This window comes from Pempheris klunzingeri, chromosome 5 (genome assembly GCF_042242105.1).
Source record: "Pempheris klunzingeri isolate RE-2024b chromosome 5, fPemKlu1.hap1, whole genome shotgun sequence".
In the NCBI taxonomy this organism is placed as follows: domain Eukaryota; kingdom Metazoa; phylum Chordata; class Actinopteri; order Acropomatiformes; family Pempheridae; genus Pempheris; species Pempheris klunzingeri.
The window spans coordinates 28,411,091-28,423,708 of NC_092016.1; positions in this window are offsets into that span (position 1 = coordinate 28,411,091).

Sequence of the window (12,618 nt, forward strand, 5' to 3'; positions counted from 1 at the left end):
CTGTACAGAAGTTCAGGTTTGCCAGCCCCTGGAAAGACAATTCACCTCCTGTGTCTAAAATAGGCTTAGAATGGTGGGAGAAAGCCAAAATGGACACTGTTGAATACAGACAAATTATCTTAAGAAACTTGATCTTACTAATGTAATTCATCATCTTGAACTATTCTGAGTGTTTCCTGTACAGAAGTTCAGATTTGCCAGCCCCTGGAAAGACAATTCACCTCCTGTGTCTAAAATAGGCTGGTGAGAATGGTGAATTAGAATGGACAATTAGAATGGTGAGAGAAAGCCAAAATGGACACTGTTGAATACAGACAAATTATCTTAAGAAACTTCATCCAACTACTGTAATTCATCATCTTGAACTATTCTGAGTGTTTCCTGTACAGAAGTTCAGGTTTGCCAGCCCCTGGAAAGACAATTCACCTCCTGTGTCTAAAACAGGCTGGTGAGAATGGTGAATTAGAATGGAGTATTAGAATGGTGAGAGAAAGCCAAAATGGACACTGTTGAATACAGACAAATTATCTTAAGAAACTTCATCCAACTACTGTAATTCATCATCTTGAACTATTCTGAGTGTTTCCTGTACAGAAGTTCAGGTTTGCCAGCCCCTGGAAAGACAATTCACCTCCTGTGTCTAAAATAGGCTTAGAATGGTGGGAGAAAGCCAAAATGGACACTGTTGAATACAGACAAATTATCTTAAGAAACTTGATCTTACTAATGTATTTCATCATCTTGAACTATTCTGAGTGTTTCCTGTGCAGAAGTTCAGATTTGCCAGCCCCTGGAAAGACAATTCACCTCCTGTGTCTAAAATAGGCTTAGAATGGTGGGAGAAAGCCAAACTGGACACTGTTGAATACAGACAAATTATCTTAAGAAACTTGATCTTACTAATGTAATTCATCATCTTTAACTATTCTGAGTGTTTTCTGGGCGGAAATGTAAGTCTATCAGTCCATGGTAACACATTTCACCTCCTGTGTCTAAAATAGGCTCAGAATGGTGAGAGAAAGCCAAAATGGACACTGTTGAATACAGACAAATTATCTTAAGAAACTTCATCCAACTATTGTTATTCATCATCTTGAACTATTCTGAGTGTTTCCTGTACAGAAGTTCAGATTTGCCAGCCCCTGGAAAGACAATTCACCTCCTGTGTCTAAAATAGGCTTAGAATGGTGGGAGAAAGCCAAAATGGACACTGTTGAATACAGACAAATTATCTTAAGAAACTTGATCTTACTAATGTAATTCATCATCTTGAACTATTCTGAGTGTTTCCTGTGCAGAAGTTCAGATTTGCCAGCCCCTGGAAAGACAATTCACCTCCTGTGTCTAAAATAGGCTGGTGAGAATGGTGAATTAGAATGGACAATTAGAATGGTGAGAGAAAGCCAAAATGGACACTGTTGAATACAGACAAATTATCTTAAGAAACTTCATCCAACTACTGTAATTCATCATCTTGAACTATTCTGAGTGTTTCCTGTACAGAAGTTCAGGTTTGCCAGCCCCTGGAAAGACAATTCACCTCCTGTGTCTAAAATAGGCTTAGAATGGTGGGAGAAAGCCAAAATGGACACTGTTGAATACAGACAAATTATCTTAAGAAACTTGATCTTACTAATGTAATTCATCATCTTGAACTATTCTGAGTGTTTCCTGTGCAGAAGTTCAGATTTGCCAGCCCCTGGAAAGACAATTCACCTCCTGTGTCTAAAATAGGCTGGTGAGAATGGTGAATTAGAATGGACAATTAGAATGGTGAGAGAAAGCCAAAATGGACACTGTTGAATACAGACAAATTATCTTAAGAAACTTCATCCAACTACTGTAATTCATCATCTTGAACTATTCTGAGTGTTTCCTGTACAGAAGTTCAGGTTTGCCAGCCCCTGGAAAGACAATTCACCTCCTGTGTCTAAAATAGGCTTAGAATGGTGGGAGAAAGCCAAAATGGACACTGTTGAATACAGACAAATTATCTTAAGAAACTTGATCTTACTAATGTAATTCATCATCTTGAACTATTCTGAGTGTTTCCTGTGCAGAAGTTCAGATTTGCCAGCCCCTGGAAAGACAATTCACCTCCTGTGTCTAAAATAGGCTGGTGAGAATGGTGAATTAGAATGGACAATTAGAATGGTGAGAGAAAGCCAAAATGGACACTGTTGAATACAGACAAATTATCTTAAGAAACTTCATCCAACTACTGTAATTCATCATCTTGAACTATTCTGAGTGTCTCCTGTACAGAAGTTCAGGTTTGCCAGCCCCTGGAAAGACAATTCACCTCCTGTGTTTAAAATAGGCTTAGAATGGTGAGAGAAAGCCAAAATGGACACTGTTGAATACAGACAAATTATCTTAAGAAACTTCATCCAACTACTGTTATTCATCATCTTGAACTATTCTGAGTGTTTCCTGTACAGAAGTTCAGGTTTGCCAGCCCCTGGAAAGACAATTCACCTCCTGTGTCTAAAATAGGCTTAGAATGGTGGGAGAAAGCCAAAATGGACACTGTTGAATACAGACAAATTATCTTAAGAAACTTGATCTTACTAATGTAATTCATCATCTTGAACTATTCTGAGTGTTTCCTGTACAGAAGTTCAGATTTGCCAGCCCCTGGAAAGACAATTCACCTCCTGTGTCTAAAATAGGCTGGTGAGAATGGTGAATTAGAATGGAGAATTAGAATGGTGAGAGAAAGCCAAAATGGACACTGTTGAATACAGACAAATTATCTTAAGAAACTTCATCCAACTACTGTAATTCATCATCTTGAACTATTCTGAGTGTTTCCTGTACAGAAGTTCAGGTTTGCCAGCCCCTGGAAAGACAATTCACCTCCTGTGTCTAAAATAGGCTTAGAATGGTGAGAGAAAGCCAAAATGGACACTGTTGAATACAGACAAATTATCTTAAGAAACTTCATCCAACTACTGTTATTCATCATCTTGAACTATTCTGAGTGTTTCCTGTACAGAAGTTCAGGTTTGCCAGCCCCTGGAAAGACAATTCACCTCCTGTGTCTAAAATAGGCTTAGAATGGTGGGAGAAAGCCAAAATGGACACTGTTGAATACAGACAAATTATCTTAAGAAACTTGATCTTACTAATGTAATTCATCATCTTGAACTATTCTGAGTGTTTCCTGTGCAGAAGTTCAGATTTGCCAGCCCCTGGAAAGACAATTCACCTCCTGTGTCTAAAATAGGCTGGTGAGAATGGTGAATTAGAATGGACAATTAGAATGGTGAGAGAAAGCCAAAATGGACACTGTTGAATACAGACAAATTATCTTAAGAAACTTCATCCAACTACTGTAATTCATCATCTTGAACTATTCTGAGTGTTTCCTGTACAGAAGTTCAGGTTTGCCAGCCCCTGGAAAGACAATTCACCTCCTGTGTCTAAAATAGGCTGGTGAGAATGGTGAATTAGAATGGACAATTAGAATGGTGAGAGAAAGCCAAAATGGACACTGTTGAATACAGACAAATTATCTTAAGAAACTTCATCCAACTACTGTAATTCACCATCTTGAACTATTCTGAGTGTCTCCTGTACAGAAGTTCAGGTTTGCCAGCCCCTGGAAAGACAATTCACCTCCTGTGTTTAAAATAGGCTTAGAATGGTGAGAGAAAGCCAAAATGGACACTGTTGAATACAGACAAATTATCTTAAGAAACTTCATCCAACTACTGTTATTCATCATCTTGAACTATTCTGAGTGTTTCCTGTACAGAAGTTCAGGTTTGCCAGCCCCTGGAAAGACAATTCACCTCCTGTGTCTAAAATAGGCTTAGAATGGTGGGAGAAAGCCAAAATGGACACTGTTGAATACAGACAAATTATCTTAAGAAACTTCATCCAACTACTGTTATTCATCATCTTGAACTATTCTGAGTGTTTCCTGTGTAGAAGTTCAGATTTGCCAGCCCCTGGAAAGACAATTCACCTCCTGTGTCTAAAATAGGCTGGTGAGAATGGTGAATTAGAATGGAGAATTAGAATGGTGAGAGAAAGCCAAAATGGACACTGTTGAATACAGACAAATTATCTTAAGAAACTTCATCCAACTACTGTAATTCATCATCTTGAACTATTCTGAGTGTTTCCTGTACAGAAGTTCAGGTTTGCCAGCCCCTGGAAAGACAATTCACCTCCTGTGTCTAAAATAGGCTTAGAATGGTGAGAGAAAGCCAAAATGGACACTGTTGAATACAGACAAATTATCTTAAGAAACTTCATCCAACTACTGTTATTCATCATCTTGAACTATTCTGAGTGTTTCCTGTACAGAAGTTCAGGTTTGCCAGCCCCTGGAAAGACAATTCACCTCCTGTGTCTAAAATAGGCTTAGAATGGTGGGAGAAAGCCAAAATGGACACTGTTGAATACAGACAAATTATCTTAAGAAACTTGATCTTACTAATGTAATTCATCATCTTGAACTATTCTGAGTGTTTCCTGTGTAGAAGTTCAGATTTGCCAGCCCCTGGAAAGACAATTCACCTCCTGTGTCTAAAATAGGCTGGTGAGAATGGTGAATTAGAATGGACAATTAGAATGGTGAGAGAAAGCCAAAATGGACACTGTTGAATACAGACAAATTATCTTAAGAAACTTCATCCAACTACTGTAATTCACCATCTTGAACTATTCTGAGTGTCTCCTGTACAGAAGTTCAGGTTTGCCAGCCCCTGGAAAGACAATTCACCTCCTGTGTTTAAAATAGGCTTAGAATGGTGAGAGAAAGCCAAAATGGACACTGTTGAATACAGACAAATTATCTTAAGAAACTTCATCCAACTACTGTTATTCATCATCTTGAACTATTCTGAGTGTTTCCTGTGCAGAAGTTCAGATTTGCCAGCCCCTGGAAAGACAATTCACCTCCTGTGTCTAAAATAGGCTGGTGAGAATGGTGAATTAGAATGGACAATTAGAATGGTGAGAGAAAGCCAAAATGGACACTGTTGAATACAGACAAATTATCTTAAGAAACTTCATCCAACTACTGTAATTCATCATCTTGAACTATTCTGAGTGTTTCCTGTACAGAAGTTCAGGTTTGCCAGCCCCTGGAAAGACAATTCACCTCCTGTGTCTAAAATAGGCTTAGAATGGTGAGAGAAAGCCAAAATGGACACTGTTGAATACAGACAAATTATCTTAAGAAACTTCATCCAACTACTGTTATTCATCATCTTGAACTATTCTGAGTGTTTCCTGTACAGAAGTTCAGGTTTGCCAGCCCCTGGAAAGACAATTCACCTCCTGTGTCTAAAATAGGCTTAGAATGGTGGGAGAAAGCCAAAATGGACACTGTTGAATACAGACAAATTATCTTAAGAAACTTGATCTTACTAATGTAATTCATCATCTTGAACTATTCTGAGTGTTTCCTGTGTAGAAGTTCAGATTTGCCAGCCCCTGGAAAGACAATTCACCTCCTGTGTCTAAAATAGGCTGGTGAGAATGGTGAATTAGAATGGACAATTAGAATGGTGAGAGAAAGCCAAAATGGACACTGTTGAATACAGACAAATTATCTTAAGAAACTTCATCCAACTACTGTAATTCATCATCTTGAACTATTCTGAGTGTTTCCTGTACAGAAGTTCAGGTTTGCCAGCCCCTGGAAAGACAATTCACCTCCTGTGTCTAAAATAGGCTTAGAATGGTGAGAGAAAGCCAAAATGGACACTGTTGAATACAGACAAATTATCTTAAGAAACTTCATCCAACTACTGTTATTCATCATCTTGAACTATTCTGAGTGTTTCCTGTACAGAAGTTCAGGTTTGCCAGCCCCTGGAAAGACAATTCACCTCCTGTGTCTAAAATAGGCTTAGAATGGTGGGAGAAAGCCAAAATGGACACTGTTGAATACAGACAAATTATCTTAAGAAACTTGATCTTACTAATGTAATTCATCATCTTGAACTATTCTGAGTGTTTCCTGTGCAGAAGTTCAGATTTGCCAGCCCCTGGAAAGACAATTCACCTCCTGTGTCTAAAATAGGCTGGTGAGAATGGTGAATTAGAATGGACAATTAGAATGGTGAGAGAAAGCCAAAATGGACACTGTTGAATACAGACAAATTATCTTAAGAAACTTCATCCAACTACTGTAATTCATCATCTTGAACTATTCTGAGTGTTTCCTGTACAGAAGTTCAGGTTTGCCAGCCCCTGGAAAGACAATTCACCTCCTGTGTCTAAAACAGGCTGGTGAGAATGGTGAATTAGAATGGAGTATTAGAATGGGGAGAGAAAGCCAGAATGGACACTGTTGAATACAGACAAATTATCTTAAGAAACTTCATCCAACTACTGTAATTCATCATCTTGAACTATTCTGAGTGTTTCCTGTACAGAAGTTCAGGTTTGCCAGCCCCTGGAAAGACAATTCACCTCCTGTGTCTAAAATAGGCTTAGAATGGTGGGAGAAAGCCAAAATGGACACTGTTGAATACAGACAAATTATCTTAAGAAACTTGATCTTACTAATGTAATTCATCATCTTGAACTATTCTGAGTGTTTCCTGTGCAGAAGTTCAGATTTGCCAGCCCCTGGAAAGACAATTCACCTCCTGTGTCTAAAATAGGCTGGTGAGAATGGTGAATTAGAATGGACAATTAGAATGGTGAGAGAAAGCCAAAATGGACACTGTTGAATACAGACAAATTATCTTAAGAAACTTCATCCAACTACTGTAATTCACCATCTTAACTATTCTGAGTGTCTCCTGTACAGAAGTTCAGGTTTGCCAGCCCCTGGAAAGACAATTCACCTCCTGTGTTTAAAATAGGCTTAGAATGGTGAGAGAAAGCCAAAATGGACACTGTTGAATACAGACAAATTATCTTAAGAAACTTCATCCAACTACTGTTATTCATCATCTTGAACTATTCTGAGTGTTTCCTGTACAGAAGTTCAGGTGTGCCAGCCCCTGGAAAGACAATTCACCTCCTGTGTCTAAAATAGGCTTAGAATGGTGGGAGAAAGCCAAAATGGACACTGTTGAATACAGACAAATTATCTTAAGAAACTTGATCTTACTAATGTAATTCATCATCTTGAACTATTCTGAGTGTTTCCTGTGCAGAAGTTCAGATTTGCCAGCCCCTGGAAAGACAATTCACCTCCTGTGTCTAAAATAGGCTGGTGAGAATGGTGAATTAGAATGGACAATTAGAATGGTGAGAGAAAGCCAAAATGGACACTGTTGAATACAGACAAATTATCTTAAGAAACTTCATCCAACTACTGTAATTCACCATCTTGAACTATTCTGAGTGTCTCCTGTACAGAAGTTCAGGTTTGCCAGCCCCTGGAAAGACAATTCACCTCCTGTGTTTAAAATAGGCTTAGAATGGTGAGAGAAAGCCAAAATGGACACTGTTGAATACAGACAAATTATCTTAAGAAACTTCATCCAACTACTGTTATTCATCATCTTGAACTATTCTGAGTGTTTCCTGTACAGAAGTTCAGGTGTGCCAGCCCCTGGAAAGACAATTCACCTCCTGTGTCTAAAATAGGCTTAGAATGGTGGGAGAAAGCGAAAATGGACACTGTTGAATACAGACAAATTATCTTAAGAAACTTGATCTTACTAATGTAATTCATCATCTTGAACTATTCTGAGTGTTTCCTGTGCAGAAGTTCAGATTTGCCAGCCCCTGGAAAGACAATTCACCTCCTGTGTCTAAAATAGGCTGGTGAGAATGGTGAATTAGAATGGACAATTAGAATGGTGAGAGAAAGCCAAAATGGACACTGTTGAATACAGACAAATTATCTTAAGAAACTTGATCTTACTAATGTAATTCATCATCTTGAACTATTCTGAGTGTTTCCTGTACAGAAGTTCAGGTTTGCCAGCCCCTGGAAAGACAATTCACCTCCTGTGTCTAAAATAGGCTTAGAATGGTGAGAGAAAGCCAAAATGGACACTGTTGAACACAGACAAATTATCTTAAGAAACTTCATCCAACTACTGTTATTCATCATCTTGAACTATTCTGAGTGTTTCCTGTACAGAAGTTCAGGTTTGCCAGCCCCTGGAAAGACAATTCACCTCCTGTGTCTAAAATAGGCTTAGAATGGTGGGAGAAAGCCAAAATGGACACTGTTGAATACAGACAAATTATCTTAAGAAACTTGATCTTACTAATGTAATTCATCATCTTGAACTATTCTGAGTGTTTCCTGTACAGAAGTTCAGATTTGCCAGCCCCTGGAAAGACAATTCACCTCCTGTGTCTAAAATAGGCTGGTGAGAATGGTGAATTAGAATGGACAATTAGAATGGTGAGAGAAAGCCAAAATGGACACTGTTGAATACAGACAAATTATCTTAAGAAACTTCATCCAACTACTGTAATTCATCATCTTGAACTATTCTGAGTGTTTCCTGTACAGAAGTTCAGGTTTGCCAGCCCCTGGAAAGACAATTCACCTCCTGTGTCTAAAACAGGCTGGTGAGAATGGTGAATTAGAATGGAGTATTAGAATGGTGAGAGAAAGCCAAAATGGACACTGTTGAATACAGACAAATTATCTTAAGAAACTTCATCCAACTACTGTAATTCATCATCTTGAACTATTCTGAGTGTTTCCTGTACAGAAGTTCAGGTTTGCCAGCCCCTGGAAAGACAATTCACCTCCTGTGTCTAAAATAGGCTTAGAATGGTGGGAGAAAGCCAAAATGGACACTGTTGAATACAGACAAATTATCTTAAGAAACTTGATCTTACTAATGTATTTCATCATCTTGAACTATTCTGAGTGTTTCCTGTGCAGAAGTTCAGATTTGCCAGCCCCTGGAAAGACAATTCACCTCCTGTGTCTAAAATAGGCTTAGAATGGTGGGAGAAAGCCAAACTGGACACTGTTGAATACAGACAAATTATCTTAAGAAACTTGATCTTACTAATGTAATTCATCATCTTTAACTATTCTGAGTGTTTTCTGGGCGGAAATGTAAGTCTATCAGTCCATGGTAACACATTTCACCTCCTGTGTCTAAAATAGGCTCAGAATGGTGAGAGAAAGCCAAAATGGACACTGTTGAATACAGACAAATTATCTTAAGAAACTTCATCCAACTATTGTTATTCATCATCTTGAACTATTCTGAGTGTTTCCTGTACAGAAGTTCAGATTTGCCAGCCCCTGGAAAGACAATTCACCTCCTGTGTCTAAAATAGGCTTAGAATGGTGGGAGAAAGCCAAAATGGACACTGTTGAATACAGACAAATTATCTTAAGAAACTTGATCTTACTAATGTAATTCATCATCTTGAACTATTCTGAGTGTTTCCTGTGCAGAAGTTCAGATTTGCCAGCCCCTGGAAAGACAATTCACCTCCTGTGTCTAAAATAGGCTGGTGAGAATGGTGAATTAGAATGGACAATTAGAATGGTGAGAGAAAGCCAAAATGGACACTGTTGAATACAGACAAATTATCTTAAGAAACTTCATCCAACTACTGTAATTCATCATCTTGAACTATTCTGAGTGTTTCCTGTACAGAAGTTCAGGTTTGCCAGCCCCTGGAAAGACAATTCACCTCCTGTGTCTAAAATAGGCTTAGAATGGTGGGAGAAAGCCAAAATGGACACTGTTGAATACAGACAAATTATCTTAAGAAACTTGATCTTACTAATGTAATTCATCATCTTGAACTATTCTGAGTGTTTCCTGTGCAGAAGTTCAGATTTGCCAGCCCCTGGAAAGACAATTCACCTCCTGTGTCTAAAATAGGCTGGTGAGAATGGTGAATTAGAATGGACAATTAGAATGGTGAGAGAAAGCCAAAATGGACACTGTTGAATACAGACAAATTATCTTAAGAAACTTCATCCAACTACTGTAATTCATCATCTTGAACTATTCTGAGTGTTTCCTGTACAGAAGTTCAGGTTTGCCAGCCCCTGGAAAGACAATTCACCTCCTGTGTCTAAAATAGGCTTAGAATGGTGGGAGAAAGCCAAAATGGACACTGTTGAATACAGACAAATTATCTTAAGAAACTTGATCTTACTAATGTAATTCATCATCTTGAACTATTCTGAGTGTTTCCTGTGCAGAAGTTCAGATTTGCCAGCCCCTGGAAAGACAATTCACCTCCTGTGTCTAAAATAGGCTGGTGAGAATGGTGAATTAGAATGGACAATTAGAATGGTGAGAGAAAGCCAAAATGGACACTGTTGAATACAGACAAATTATCTTAAGAAACTTCATCCAACTACTGTAATTCATCATCTTGAACTATTCTGAGTGTCTCCTGTACAGAAGTTCAGGTTTGCCAGCCCCTGGAAAGACAATTCACCTCCTGTGTTTAAAATAGGCTTAGAATGGTGAGAGAAAGCCAAAATGGACACTGTTGAATACAGACAAATTATCTTAAGAAACTTCATCCAACTACTGTTATTCATCATCTTGAACTATTCTGAGTGTTTCCTGTACAGAAGTTCAGGTTTGCCAGCCCCTGGAAAGACAATTCACCTCCTGTGTCTAAAATAGGCTTAGAATGGTGGGAGAAAGCCAAAATGGACACTGTTGAATACAGACAAATTATCTTAAGAAACTTGATCTTACTAATGTAATTCATCATCTTGAACTATTCTGAGTGTTTCCTGTACAGAAGTTCAGATTTGCCAGCCCCTGGAAAGACAATTCACCTCCTGTGTCTAAAATAGGCTGGTGAGAATGGTGAATTAGAATGGAGAATTAGAATGGTGAGAGAAAGCCAAAATGGACACTGTTGAATACAGACAAATTATCTTAAGAAACTTCATCCAACTACTGTAATTCATCATCTTGAACTATTCTGAGTGTTTCCTGTACAGAAGTTCAGGTTTGCCAGCCCCTGGAAAGACAATTCACCTCCTGTGTCTAAAATAGGCTTAGAATGGTGAGAGAAAGCCAAAATGGACACTGTTGAATACAGACAAATTATCTTAAGAAACTTCATCCAACTACTGTTATTCATCATCTTGAACTATTCTGAGTGTTTCCTGTACAGAAGTTCAGGTTTGCCAGCCCCTGGAAAGACAATTCACCTCCTGTGTCTAAAATAGGCTTAGAATGGTGGGAGAAAGCCAAAATGGACACTGTTGAATACAGACAAATTATCTTAAGAAACTTGATCTTACTAATGTAATTCATCATCTTGAACTATTCTGAGTGTTTCCTGTGCAGAAGTTCAGATTTGCCAGCCCCTGGAAAGACAATTCACCTCCTGTGTCTAAAATAGGCTGGTGAGAATGGTGAATTAGAATGGACAATTAGAATGGTGAGAGAAAGCCAAAATGGACACTGTTGAATACAGACAAATTATCTTAAGAAACTTCATCCAACTACTGTAATTCATCATCTTGAACTATTCTGAGTGTTTCCTGTACAGAAGTTCAGGTTTGCCAGCCCCTGGAAAGACAATTCACCTCCTGTGTCTAAAATAGGCTGGTGAGAATGGTGAATTAGAATGGACAATTAGAATGGTGAGAGAAAGCCAAAATGGACACTGTTGAATACAGACAAATTATCTTAAGAAACTTCATCCAACTACTGTAATTCACCATCTTGAACTATTCTGAGTGTCTCCTGTACAGAAGTTCAGGTTTGCCAGCCCCTGGAAAGACAATTCACCTCCTGTGTTTAAAATAGGCTTAGAATGGTGAGAGAAAGCCAAAATGGACACTGTTGAATACAGACAAATTATCTTAAGAAACTTCATCCAACTACTGTTATTCATCATCTTGAACTATTCTGAGTGTTTCCTGTACAGAAGTTCAGGTTTGCCAGCCCCTGGAAAGACAATTCACCTCCTGTGTCTAAAATAGGCTTAGAATGGTGGGAGAAAGCCAAAATGGACACTGTTGAATACAGACAAATTATCTTAAGAAACTTGATCTTACTAATGTAATTCATCATCTTGAACTATTCTGAGTGTTTCCTGTGTAGAAGTTCAGATTTGCCAGCCCCTGGAAAGACAATTCACCTCCTGTGTCTAAAATAGGCTGGTGAGAATGGTGAATTAGAATGGAGAATTAGAATGGTGAGAGAAAGCCAAAATGGACACTGTTGAATACAGACAAATTATCTTAAGAAACTTCATCCAACTACTGTAATTCATCATCTTGAACTATTCTGAGTGTTTCCTGTACAGAAGTTCAGGTTTGCCAGCCCCTGGAAAGACAATTCACCTCCTGTGTCTAAAATAGGCTTAGAATGGTGAGAGAAAGCCAAAATGGACACTGTTGAATACAGACAAATTATCTTAAGAAACTTCATCCAACTACTGTTATTCATCATCTTGAACTATTCTGAGTGTTTCCTGTACAGAAGTTCAGGTTTGCCAGCCCCTGGAAAGACAATTCACCTCCTGTGTCTAAAATAGGCTTAGAATGGTGGGAGAAAGCCAAAATGGACACTGTTGAATACAGACAAATTATCTTAAGAAACTTGATCTTACTAATGTAATTCATCATCTTGAACTATTCTGAGTGTTTCCTGTGTAGAAGTTCAGATTTGCCAGCCCCTGGAAAGACAATTCACCTCCTGTGTCTAAAATAGGCTGGTGAGA